Source organism: Apodemus sylvaticus, chromosome X (genome assembly GCF_947179515.1).
Source record: "Apodemus sylvaticus chromosome X, mApoSyl1.1, whole genome shotgun sequence".
Taxonomy (NCBI): domain Eukaryota; kingdom Metazoa; phylum Chordata; class Mammalia; order Rodentia; family Muridae; genus Apodemus; species Apodemus sylvaticus.
Window position 1 is genome coordinate 140,826,610 of NC_067495.1, and position 14,599 is coordinate 140,841,208.

At 38.0% G+C, this 14,599-nt stretch overlaps 1 pseudogene; it reads right to left on the minus strand.

The window, feature by feature from the left end:
• Positions 1–6,751: 6,751 nt before the first annotated feature.
• Positions 6,752–7,758, minus strand: LOC127675035 (L-lactate dehydrogenase A chain-like; annotated as a pseudogene).
• Between the last annotated feature and the right edge of the window lie 6,841 nt (positions 7,759–14,599).

Below are 14,599 nucleotides of genomic sequence, written 5' to 3' on the forward strand. Positions count from 1 at the left end.
AACACAAAATATTCAGAGTCCAATTAAAATGTGTTCAAATTTTATTATTATCTTCAATATTAAAACAAACAGAGCATTTACTCAAAGTTCGCATATAATTAGAATTTCAAAATATAAATTTGACTGGATGATCTCAATTAGCATTTTACTCAGATTTTTTTTTTAAATCAGGAGTAAAAGTGATTTATAAAGTTATTTCCTACTTAGTGGTAAATAACCCTTTAAAATTATGTTAAATTTACATTTTTGTAGTTCTAAAATTGTACTTTTATGGTTTTCAAAGAAATTAAAGATTGATTCTAAATTTAATTTATTTAGGGACAAAACATTTTCTTATTTATAACAGAAAATGTTGAATACAAATATAACAAATTCAAGACATTTATTTTTGATAATAGAAAGTAAACAGTCACTACAATTTAAGTAAATTTAAATAAATTTCTTCTATTATTTTGATTTTTGTCAGTGGATTTGATTTGAGAATCATTTCCTACGCTGTCTTCATTGATCAAAAGTAAATATAGGCTCTGAAATCCATATACACATGCACATTTAGATACTTTACAGTTTAGCACTGGAACACATGCATCTCCATTCAATTTTTTACCCTCTAAAATTGTTCCAAAATACCTGCTCAAGGACAGCTTAGGGTTGGGAATTTGACTGGAAATCAAACAAGATAACCAAACCATCTGTTTTAAAATATATGCACTGTCTTTACTTCATATACGTGTTGAAGGCAGAAACACAGAGAAACCTTTTCAAGTTGCCCCATACCACTGCAGCTGTTTCTTGTGTTGCCAAGGATATTTGAACTGATTTCTAGCTTACCAAAAACTGAGCAGAGATCCTACTTTCTAGAAATTCCATCTGTATATGATGTTCATCATTGTCTCAGCTTCAGTAAATAAGAGCTCAGCATCCCAGCTTCCTTCCTTTTACAGATGGCATTTCCATTTTTTTAAAACTACTTTTCAGGGAGTCAAATAAAAGACAACTTTTTGAGATTCCCTTCTTTTCCTTTGATATGTATATTATAGTCATTTTACTTTGGTGAATATGGTGATACTTTAAAGAAGAAAATTTTCATACATGTATATAATTTACATTATGTAAAATTTCGCCATAACCCCACCCTTAATTTTCACATCTCTTTTCCCCTTCATAGTCCTTACAAAGTTTTGTTTCCAAACTCATGTGATATAAACATACAAGAACTTATATAACTATATAAAAGCCAGCATCCATAAATCACAAGAACCATACAATCCGTGTTAAGACAGCCTTCATTCCTTAAATATGTCTATGATTATTCTCATATATTTTCCTGTACAGCAAATTTGATTCTCTTTGGCTAAAAAAATATTGTCCTGTGTATATCTACTATACTGTATCTAGTCATTACTTCATTGATAAGTATGTAGATGGGTTTTATAACCTTGATATTATAAATATTTACACAATAAACATTGTTAGTAGTCCTTTGGTCAAATAGCAATAGTAAAAGCTTCACTTTTTCTGTAGTTTGTCGTTAGAAAAAAGTCAACACATAAGTTACAGCAAGTTTTCTGACTTTTATGTACACTATTGTGTTTATTGCAATAGCATTGAAATTTGTCTTGACTGTTTTATTCTATAGGAAATATATTTTGTAGATATTGACTTTAACAAATAAATAAACAGAAATAAGTATGTTTGCCAAAGACAATTTCAGTGGTTCATCAAGCCCTTTTCATTATTTTTTCCAAAACCCAAAGATTTTCAAAATTTGATGAATTTTTATGGGGCCCAAATTCCCTTTTCTGAGTAAAAAAGCAGCAGTTGACCTCTGAAGATCTCCATCACCTATATTTTTACTTTATTATTTTTGGAAAACATTTTCTGAAAATATATTTTGATTATATTTTCCCCCCATGATTTGATGACAATTTATCCACAATCCTCCCCACTTCCCTATCAGCCCAACATTATGTTTCCTTTCCCTTATTTTTAAAATAAACCAGCATAAACAAAAGACACACACATACAAACCGACAAAAATGGAAACTGAAATATGCAAAAAAAGACTAATAAGATGAAAAGTGTGCAAATGTAGCAAAATAAGATACAATGTTTATGATCTTCTTTCCTGCAACTGAGCAGGTGGTTACAGCCAGGAGCACAGTGAACACAGGAGGGGCAGAACAGCTGGGACAGCGTCCACCAGGCTCTACCTGCACCCAGGAGCTGGGCAGCACCACAGCACTCTGTGCCAGGGGAGAGCTGGTCACCCAGGGGTGCTGAGACAGGCTTACAGGCCCATAGGAGGGACAAGTACCTGCTAGAGACAGCAGGACCAACTACCAACAGAGAACCAGATAGCAAAAGGCAAACATAACAATGTAACCAACAGAAATCAAGGCAATATGGCACCATCTGAACCAAATTCTCCTAAAACAGCAAGTCCTGGATACCCAAACACATCAAAAAAGAAAGATTTGGATTTAAAATCACAGCTCATGATGCTGATAGAGGGCCTCAAGAAGGACATAAAAAACTCCCTTAAATAAATACAGGAGAACACAGGTAAACAGGTAGAATCTCTTAAAGAATTACAGCAAAACACAACCAAACAGGTAAATGAATTAAGCAAAACCATCCAGGATCTAATAATGGAGATAGAAACAATAAGGAAATCACAAAGGGAGACAACTTTGAACATAGAAAGACTAGGAAATAAGTAAGGAGTCATGGATGCAGGAATCAAAAACAGAATAAAAGAGAGAGAAAAGACAATCTTAGATGCAGGAGATATCATAAAAAACATTGACATAAGAGTCAAAGAAAATGCAAAATGCAAAAAGCTCCTGATTCAAAATATCCAGGTAATCTAGGACAAAATGAGAAGACCAAACTTAAGAATTATAGGTATAAAAGTGAGGAAAGATTTCCAACTTCAAAGGCCAGTAAATGTCTTCAACAAAATTATAGAAGAAAACTTCCCTAACCTAAAGAAAAAAGATGTCCATGAACATACAAAAAGTCTACAGAATCCAAATAGATTGGACCAGAAGAGAAATCCCTCCTGTCACATAATAATTAAAACACCAAATGCACTGAACAAAGAAAGAATATTAAAAGTAGTAAGGGAAAAAGCTCAAGTAACATATAAAGGCAGACCTATCAGAACTACACCAGATTCTTGAAAGAGATTATGAAAGCCAGAAGATCCTGGGCATATGCCATAGAGTCCCTAAGAGAACACAAATGCCAGCAAAGGCTACTATACCCAGCAAAACTCTCTATCACCATATATGGAGAAACCAAGGTATTCCATGACAAAAAAAAAAAAATTACACAATATCTTTCCACAAATCCAGCACTTCAAAGGGTAATGAATGGAAATTACCACCAAAAGGTTGGATAACAACATGCTAGAAAAAGCAAGAAGTTAACCTTCTTATAACAAAACAAAAAGAAGAGAGCCACAGAAACATAACGCTGCTTATAATAATAAAAATAACAGGAAGCAACAATCAGTTCTCCTTAATATCTCTTAATGTCAAAGGACTCAATTCACCAATAAAAACACATAGACTAACAAACTGGACACATATGCAGGACCCAACATTTTGCTGCATACAGTAAACTCACCTCATGTACAAAGACAGACACTTCCTCAGAGTAAAAGGCTGGAAAAGAATTTTCCAAGCTAATGGTCCCAAAAAACAAGCTGGTGTAATCATTCTAATATGGAATAAAATCGACTTTCAACATAAAGTAAGCAAAAAGTTAAGGAAGGACACTTCATATTCATCAAAGGAAAAATCTACCAAGATAAACTTTCAATTCTGAACATACATGCTCCAAATACAAGAGTACCCATATTTATAAAAGAAAACTTCAGTAAAGTTCAAAGCACACATTGTACCCCACACAATAATAGTGTGAGACTTCAAACCCCCACTCTCATCAATGCACAGTTCTGGGAAACACAAACTAAACAGAGAAAGAGTGAAAGTAACAGAAGTTATGAACCAAATGGATTTAAGAGATATCAACAGAACATTTTATCCTAAAACAAAAGAATATACCTTCTTCTCAGCACCTCACAGTACCCTCTTCAAAACTGACCATATACTCGGTAACAAAACAGTTCAGAGTAGATGTAAGAAGACTGAAATAATTCGATGTACCCTATCAAATCACTATGGACCAAGGCTGGTCATCAATAACAACAAAAACAACAGAAAGCCCATATATATATATATATATATATATATATATATATATATATATATATATATATGTATATATATATATATGTATATATATATATATGGAAACTTAACAACATTCTACTGAATGATAACTTGGTCAAGGAAGAAATAAAGAAAGAAATTAAAGACTTTTTAGAATTTAATGAAAATGAAGACACAACATACCCAAACTTATGGGACACAATGAAAGCAGTGCTAATAGGAAAACTCATAGTTCTGAGTGCCTCCAAAAAGAAATTGGAAAGAGCATACACTAACAGCTTAACAGCATAGCTGAAGGGTCTAAAACAAAAAGAAGCAAATACACCCAAGACGATTAGAAGGCAGGAAGTCCTCAAACCCAGGGCTGAAATTAATCAAGTAGAAACAGAAAAAACTATACAATGAATCAACCAAACCAGGAGCTGTCTCTTTGAAAAACAGCAAGAAGATAGACAAACACTTAGCCTCACTATGATGGACACAGAGGACTAAGACTTAGCAGACACAGAGACAGTATCCAAAACAGTAAAATTGGAAATGAAAAGGGAGACATAAAAACAGATACTGAGGAAATCCAAAAAAATAATCAGATCCTACTACAAAAGCCTATACTCAACAAAAGTGGAAAATCTAGATGAAATGGACAATTTTCTAGACAGATACTAGGTACCAAAGTTACATCAGGGTCAGATAAATTATGTAAACAATCCCATAACCCCTAAAGAAATAGAAGCAGTCATTAATAGTATCCCAACCTAAAAAAGCCGGGGACCAGATTGGCTCAATGCAAAGTTTTATCAGATCTTCAAAGAAGACCTAATACCAATACTCTTCAAACTATTCCACAAAATAGGAGCAGATGGAACACGACCCAATTCGTTTTATGAAACCACAATTACTCTGATTTTTCACTTACAGCTTCTTGGTTAGTGGTAGAAGACCATGTGTATTTCTGCTTCTCAGTCCTGAGACTCTGTCTAGTTTTAACTTGAGCAGTGTACAAGTTCATATTTGCATCAGCCTTCACTATGTTTTGGATGTCTCTGCTTTTTTCAAGCAATCTATCACCTCTGGCTCTTACAATCTTTGACTCCTTTTTAAAATAAATTCTCCTGAACCTTGAACTGAGAAAATTAATGAAGACATTTTAACATCAAGTCCTTTAAAATCTCTCACTTTCTGCGTATTTACTAATCATGGATCTCAGTATTATTTTCTATGTCCTATAAGAAGAAGCTTCCCTGGTGATGCTGAATAAGGCACTGATCTCTAGAAATAGTGGAATGATATTAGAAGTAATTTCATTACTGTTTCTTTAGGAGAACAACATTATTTGGTTTCCCCTAGACCCACAACTTAATCTATTCTGAGGTTCTTGGCCAATTTATTCAATTATGTGTTCTGTCTCATAGAGTGGGTCTGAACTCCAATTAAGAAAGTGGTTGTTTATTTATCTGATGTTTGTGCCAATATTGCACCAGTATTTTAGGAATGCCTCTGATGTAGGTTGCAATATTTATAGTTAGGTTGATGATTGACCCCTTCTTCTGGTAGTGTTAGTACCTTCCCATACCATGAATGCTATTTAGTAGGTGTGAAACTTCTAATTAAGCAACAACTTGACTTCTCTAGGTCAGTGAGATATGTCAGTATTGTCTTGAGCAATATGTCTTTACCATCATTTTGTAACCTGTGATGCTTAGGGATTTCAACAGGGTACTTTTGGTCAGCGATTCAGCAAGATGTAGCCCATTCTTGGCATTGGAAATTTTACTTCTTCATAAAATGTCTAGTTGGGCTATTGTCTCCTCTACTACTGGTAAATATATTTAGATATTTCATGTATCTTCTACAGTGGTTTCCATGTGGTTTTTCAAAAGTTTCTTAGTGTTAGCTCACCCCTCTTTAATCAACTTCCCTCCATATTCAATTCCCCCATATTTTGTCCATAACAATACTTTTTATCTCCCATTTATTAGGAGATACTGTTCTCCTATCCTTCGCTATCTACCTAAGTTTTTTTGTTTTCACTGCTCAAGGTTTATTTGTTGTTTTCATTGGCATGACACTTGAGTGGTTGGTTCCATCATCCATATGCAGATCTTAAATTTCACATAATGTATACTATGGACATATATAATACATAAATATCCTGTAGAACATTTATACACAAGATATATCTAGTGGATTTACACACTGGAGACCGGTTATGATGAACTGGGAACTTGACCTGGTCCTGTTTGGTGAGGGTGCACAGCACTGCAGTGCAGCAGGCTCACGGGGTGATTGAAGACTGTACACAGTTGGCAGGGTGTCTCAGAGACAGTGGGACTGTCACACTAACCAGGTTACCACTACACACGGACCACTTGGCAGCAGGGTAGAGCTGTGGGAACTGAGAATTTTTTCTCCAGATCACCTCAACACAATTGTACTAACCACAACTCAGATGAGAAGTGTGTGTCCCAGCTACAGCTTGCACAGGAAAGTGCTAAGACACTGGGAAACCTTTAGAACTGCAGCTCCTTCTGGATTCCCCAGAGGGTATTTGCACTCTTCTTCACATGGGCCTCTTCTTCAGGAGTCAGTGTCACCTTCACAACATCCAAGATTCCAATTTGTCTATGTATTCATGGGACATTGCGGAAGATATCATCATTGATTCCATAGAGATCCATAATCATGGTGGAGATTGAATGCACCAGCCTAACGTTCTTCATTATGTTCTCAACCAAGTCTGCCACAGAGGCCAATGGCCCCAGATGTATATTCTTTCATTTTGATAACCTTGTAGCCACTGTCAACCACCTGCTTGGGAACATCCTTCTGCTGCTCCTTACCTGTATCAGTTCCTAGTTCTGGGTTCAGAAACTTCAGGGAGATGCTGGCAATGGCCATCCAACTCCACACAGGCACACTAGAGTCGCCATGTTCTCCCAGGACCCACCCATAACAGATCAGTGGGGAAATTTATAACCTTTCTCCCATCAGGTAACAGAACCTAGCTGAATCTAGTTTGAGAGCACTTCTAACAACTCGACTTTTGGGGAAGTCACTGATTTTTGAAACCGTGTAGGTCAAGATATCCATGGGATTTCAGACAATAAGCAGCTTGCAATGTGGACTGTACTTCATAATGTTGGGAATGATGAACTTGAAGATGTTCATGTTTCACTGGACCAGAGTGAGTCGGTGGCTCTCTGCCTCTTGCTGACTGCCCCCACTGTGATAATGACCAGCTTGAAGATTGCAGTTACAGTATAGTCTTTGCTGGAGACGAATTTTGGTGTAAAGGAAAAGGCTGTCATGCTGGAGAACCATCGTCTCTCTCTTTAGTTTGTCTTCCATGGCATCAACAAGGGCAAGCTTATCTGCCAAATCCTTCATTAAGATACTGATGGCACGAGCCATGCCAACTGCACCAACCCCAACAACTATAATCTTGTTCTGGGGGACCTGTTCTTCCTTAAGAAGATTGACGACTCTTGAGGGTGGCCATCTTGGATTTTAGGTCTTTTGAGATATCTATTGCCTGATTGGGAGCGACAGGCGAGCAGCAGCATAGTGGCCTGTGCTCACAACAGTAGCTCTAGCACTTTATAAGTTTTACTGGTATTTGGACTGAAGTGTGCAGAACACTTAAAAGCTAAAATGCAAATATAAGAGATAATATACAACATTTGTCTGTTGAGGTCTGAGTTACCTCACCCAGATTTCTTTTCTAACTCCATTTATTTACCCACAAGTTTCATAATTTTCATTTTTCTCAAGAGCTAGATGTTCCACTGTGTAAATTTACCATATTTTCTTTATTCATTCATCCATTAAATGAAATCCAGTCTGTTTACTATTTCTGGATGCTGTGAAGACAGCAACATTGAACATGAATGGGCAAGTATCTCTGCAGTAGGATGCAGAGTTCATTGTATATATGCCCAAGAGTTGTAGTATAAACTGTATTAAAAGTAGATGTTTTTCCAGTGTCCCAACACTTCCATAGTATCAGTACAAGTTTTCATTTCTACTACCAGTACATAAGCATCCCTCTTATGATGTCTTTCCTAACAAATTCAGTCATTTGTTTTATTTATATTTGACATTTTGACTAGTTTATGATGAAATATCAAAGTAGTTTTAATTTGTATTTCCCTGCTGAATAAGGACATTGAATATTTTTCAATGTCTTTCTCAGCCATAATTTGATAATTCTGTTTATTTTTGTCATCTATTTTTAATGGATGCTCATTTTTTTAGATTTATATATTGTAGATAGCAACTATCTGAATGATGATATCTTTTGATTTACAAGAGATTTCAGTTTTATGAAGTCTCATTTATTATTTGTTGATCTTAGTGACTGTTCTATTGGTGTCTTGTTTGGAAATTCTTTTCTTCTGCTAATGAGTTCAAGACTATTTCAAACATCTTTGCTATCAGATTTAGGGTGCCTGGTCTTCTGTTGGGGTCCTTGATTCATTCGTGGTTGAATTTCAAGCAGGGTGATAAAGATCTATGGACCTGTTTGCATGTTTTATTATCAGCATTTGTTGAAGATGCTGCCCTTTCTCCAAGAATATTTTATCATGTCAAAAATCAGTGTCAATAGGTATATGGAATTTTGTCTGGAATTTAGTCTGATGGCGAGCATTTCTGTTTTTATGTCCATGCCATACTAATTTTTATTACAGTTTCTCTGTAGTATACTTGTATTCTGGGATTCTGATACCTTCCAGTCCTTCTTCTATTATTCAGGATAGTTTTAGCTATCAGGGGAATTGTGTTTCCAGATTAATCTTACAATTAGTGTTTTGTTTGCTTGTTTGCTTGTTTGGTTAGTTAGTTTTATTTTGTTGAGTATTTGTGTTTCCAATTTCTCTGAGGAATTGTGTTATAAGTTTTATAGAGATTGTGTTAAATCTGTAGATTGCTTTTGGGACAATGGCTATTTACACATAATTAGTCTTACCAACCCATGAGTATGGGATATCTTTCCATCTTTTCTTGTCTTCAATATCTTTAATGATTAATTATATAGCATTTCACTTGCTGGGATACTGTTCAGACTCTGCTTCCAAACACATAGAAGTGTTATCACCCTGCAGTCACAAATAGTGGACCCTTAGTCAGGGAACACCACAGAACCAAAATACCATGGCGTGAATGACCTCAGGAGACAGGAATCATATTGAGAACATACTGGTAGGAGGGAGACAGTTCATTTTAATGTGGAGAACAAGGGCTATTTAAACCTTTGTGGAGTAAATAGAGGTAAAGTAGCTGTACATTATTGGCCAGATCCAGTGACCTGGGGATGTATTATTTGCATAAAGCAGAATTTCAGGTGCTAATGAACACCTGAAAATAACCTTATAAAGGTAGAGGAAGCATTATTTGGTTACATGGATACCTGTGTGACAAAGGTGTGGACACAGGGCTATAAACTCTGGGACAAGCAGATATGGAGCATGGAGGAAATAATCCTACTGCCAATTGTAGGATGAGATTTCCAGGGTATGGACAAGCTTCAACACTATACTTGCCCTGGGCCTGTTCCTTGGTCACACAGCTTCCAAATGCTATACTTGGCTAGTGTTATGCCAAGATATTTTATTTTATTGATGCTACTGTGAAATGTACTATTTCCTTTATTTTGTCTCAGTTTGCTTTTCATTTATATATAGGAAGACTAGTGATCTCTGTGTGTTATATATCTTGCTAATTTACTGAAAGTTGTATCAAGTGTTGAAATTTCTTGGTAAATTCAATGGGTTTTTTGATGCATAAGTCATATCATCTGGAAATAAAGATAGTTTTACTTCTCTTCATCTTCCTCTGTTGTCTTATTATTCTCAGACTTCATACTATATTGAATATGTATGGAGAGAATAGGCATTATTCTCTTCTTTCTGATTTTACTAAAATGTTTTGAGTTTCTCTTCATGTAGGTTTATACAAGAATTACTGGAAACTACCTTTATTATCTTATGGTATATAGCTTGTTTCTCTAAGATTACTATCATGAGAAAATGTTGGATTTTTCACAGGAATATTCTGCCTCTAATCATATGAATTCTATATTAAAGCTGTTAGCATTTTGTCTGGGTTTTACCTCACAGTTACCTGGCAAAAGCCATGTGTGTCTGGCTCACTATAAAGGGGCTACTTGCCCCCTTCTCTCTCTTACTTTTTTGCTCTCACTTTGTCCTCCAGCCCCTTCCCCATCTCTTCCTATTCCTGTTCCCCCCTCTCTCTCTTCAAATGTTCATGGATGGCCTCTATTCCTCTAGTCTCTCTCTCTGCCTTTCTCTGTCTCTACTACACTCTCAACTCCTCTTTCTCAGGCCCTGAATAAACTCTATTCTATAATATACCTTCATGGGGCTGGTCCCTTGGGGAAGGAGATACCTCAGAATGAGCCCACAGAGGCACCCTCTTTCCCCACACCTGACATCACCAAACATATTCTCTCTCCCTATAGTTTTGTAAAACACAACATGTTGTGCTGTGACTAGGATTTAGAAACTCTACAGGTTTGCATGCCCCCTGCTACCAGGTGGAGAGGCATCACTCACTAGCCTAAACTTTGGAGAACTGATAAGCTTCCCTTCCCCAACTGCTCAGGGTAAGCATCCCCCTTGTCCCAGGGTAGTGTTGTTGAGCTCAGAGCCACCCCTCTGCAGCTTCTGAGGACAAAGATATTCAGTGTCTATGTCTGGTCTTTTCACTGAACCTTGTTCTAGATCCTCTAACCCTTGGTAGACACCCCTTCATGAAAGAGGTTGTGACCCCTTTCTTGGGCTTTTGCAGGCATAGACCGAATCCATAAGCATAGGTGGGCCTCTTTCTCCCAAGAATATGGGACTCAACATAGCCACTGAGTTTACCATATGGCAACCTGGTCATCTAGCCTGGCTGTCATTCTCTCTGATTATTAATTTTGTCTCGAGGTGTTAGTACTGTTGGGCAGCTCCAGAAAGACCTGACCAAGCCAAAAATTTCCATGTGAGGTTTATTCATGTTGCAGTGAAAAGAGAAGGGGCAAGGTGTCAGTATAAAGAGAAGGAGGTGAAGACAAAGAGAGATCAGAGGGGCCTTTCTTTATACAGGGATAACGACATAGTCACAGATAAAGTTGGGTGGGTAGCCAAGTAGATTCTGTGAATATGGTGGCTGTTGCCTTGACAACAGGTGTGCAGGTTGTGCTGTCACCTACCTGATGTCACAGGTTTCAGGGGTCCTGATACCAACATTCCTCCCTCCTTATTATTATAAAGAGAAAAATAAAAGGGGGAGGGAGAAGCCAATGGAGAAAGGGAATTAGGGTGTCCTGTCTCTTAAGCTGCTTCCTGCTGTCTAAAGGCATCATCAATCTTGGGGTGTAGCTGACTTTCCTCATTGTGGCCCACAGTGGATGCCATCAGGTTCCTTTGTGGAGAGCAGCTCCTCTGTGGGCAGTGGCTGGTAACCATGTAACAGGAACTGATTAATAGTTTGGTTAGAATTTTTTTTTTTTTTTGAAGGAAAGTAGAAACAAGGTTAATGGGGCAGGGAGGAAGAAATAACACCAGGAGGATGACTAGAAAAGGTATTACAGAAGGGAGTATCTACTTCTATATAGGGTTTTCAAAAATCCCAGAACCGGGGGGGGGGGGGGGGTGTCACGATCCCTGAAATTCTTTATATCTGACTGTAGCCCCTGGATTTTATTTCTCACTATCCCGGATTGGTTGATGTAGAAACAGCATTCTTCTAAGAGAAACAGGAAAAGAGCACCTTCGAGCACCTTCTTTAGCTGTCAGGACATCTAGGCCCCTGTCAGTTCTGAAGCACAATCACTGCCAAATAATCAATCAGTTTCAGGATATTAAACACAGTTTCAGTAATTTCTTGAAGATCACTTTTAAACTGGGAAGTGAATGTATTATGTTGGGTCATGGAAGTCATTATCCATGAAACTCCAGTACCAACACCTACAGCTGTTCCCTTAGCAACCAAGAGTGACATGACATGAACTGCCCTCTTAAGTCAGACAGCTATCATATCTACAACTATAATTTTCCTGGATTACTCCAAGTTCAGGGAAAAGGAGTACCAACTTGCAAACTCCTGACCAGCTGCCAGGTAGGTGATGATATAACTGAGTGCCACAAAGAATTGATGTGTTCTGGACTGCAGAGCATTGTGGCATATATGATATATCAAGGATTATGGTTCTATTGCAGTCTAGGGAGCTTAGCATTTCTATGGAATGTGTCCCAGAGGTCTTAATACAGTTTACCATGCCAAAGAGAGGGATAGAGATAAAGTAAGGAGTCATGGCAACATCTGAGCGAGGGCAGCTGACAACAGGTGAGGTAAGGTTATTTTGCAGTATCACTGGAGAGGCTGTAAGTGGCAATTATGAGTTATTTCCAGGGGGTACACATAACCAGCATTCTTTAAAGCTACCACACCTGGTGACATTAAGGAATTGGTGCACCGAGGTCAAGGTCTGAAGTAAAAGGCAAAATGACAAGATAGTGCCATTTATGAGGGGTAATGTCAAAGAGGTAAGGACCTCGGAGGAGTATTTAAATATCTCCCCTACTTTTCTGATGTCTAGGGGTTGGGCAATTGGGACATATTTTCTCTGGATATAGATAGTATTTACTGGGGACCCTGGCTTTTTATGGTAGAGCTTGCCAAAAACTCGTGTGCTCCACCTGGAATCCGATGTGTCTTGTATATAGAAGAAAAGTGTTTCTATCTTACCTGAAGATTGAGTGATAGATGAAGAGTGATAGAGGAAATGATTGGTCTGTGATCATAGCATATGTTTCTGACAAGACCAATATGGGCAGCCCTCATATTTATCTGGCCATTTTCTACAATAAAATATTGTCTTGTCAAAGAGAAAGGAAGTATAGAGATCATAATATTTAGATGGGATAACAGATACAGAGATGATAGCCATTTGGATTGGTTCCTGGCATCCAGCTTTGGAGCAGTTTCCTGACCTTATTTGGAAAGACTGTTTGTTATCTGTGGGGGGTTCTTGAACTTCAAATCTCCAGATGTAAGGGCTGCTCTGGATGGACACGAAGAACAGGGGGTAGACCAGAAACCCATGTCTAATCCAGTGAGATCAGGCTAGGCTGCCGGAGTGGAGCCCCATTTTCTGGGATTGGGGACAAGGTGGGTGTTCTCGATATCCACTGCATGGTCCTGTTACAGTCAACATATATGAAGAAGAGTCATTTTTAGATGGAGGAATGAAAGGTTTGAGGAAAAACAGATGAAACCAATGAAAGAGTCCCTCAAGTGTAGCTGCTGTAGTGGTCACGAGAATTACCTTAAAAGGGTTCTGCCATTTGGGAGAGAGGGGTGAGGGTGAATTATATGTAAGGGATAGAAGGGCATGGTCCCCAATGTTGACAGGCAGTGGACAGGAGACAGACTGTGGCTGTGGTAGATGGTTGTCAGCAAAGTTCCATAGGAGAGAATGGAGGTGGCCAAGCAATAGAGTGAGTAGATGGTCTGGGAGGGGAGAGCATTTAGGTGAAAGACCAGGAGATAAGACTGGACGTCCATACATGAGTTCAAAGGGTGAGATGAGGATAGGTTGCTCTGGGAGTGTTCATAGCCTGAAAAGAGCCAGAGGTAGGAGTTTTACCCAGTCAAGGTGAAGTTCCTGTGACAGCTTAGCAAGAGTGGTTTTAAAAGTGTTGTTAGTTCTTTCTACCTTACCTGAATATTTATGGTGCTAGACAATGTGAAGATGTCAGGGAATGTCTAGGACCTTAGATAGAATTTTAAAAAAATCTGGGAAGTAAATTCAGGACCATTGCCTGACTAGAGGGAGGTTGGCACACCAAACCGGGAATAATCTCTTGGAGGAGATCAGAGACTGTCTGAGGCCTTTTGTTTGTTGTGGGATATACCCCACCCACCCTGAGAATGTGTCCACCAAGACTGGCAGATACTTGGCATATCTAACAGGAGGAATATGGGTAAAATCAACTTGTCGGTCAGTTCCAGGAAGAGAACCTATATCCTGATGTGTAGGAAAAGGAGTACTAAGGTACCTCAAGTTGGAGTCTGACATCTGACAGATTTTGCAAGAAGCAGTGATAGATTTTAAGAAACTTAAGTCCTCAGGAGTAGGCTGTATGTGTGTCTTGACAAAAGAAAACCATATTTGGCTATTAGGATGAAGGTGTTGGTGAGGATAGCACAGAGTTTGGCAAGTATCAGTGGGTGAGGATGGGGATGTTGCAGTGTAAGGATGTCCTAAGGAGGGTGAAATGGGTCCAGGCACCCAAAGGCCACAGCTATAGCTGCCTCATTGGCTCAGTTGTTTTCCTTGGAGACAATAGAGT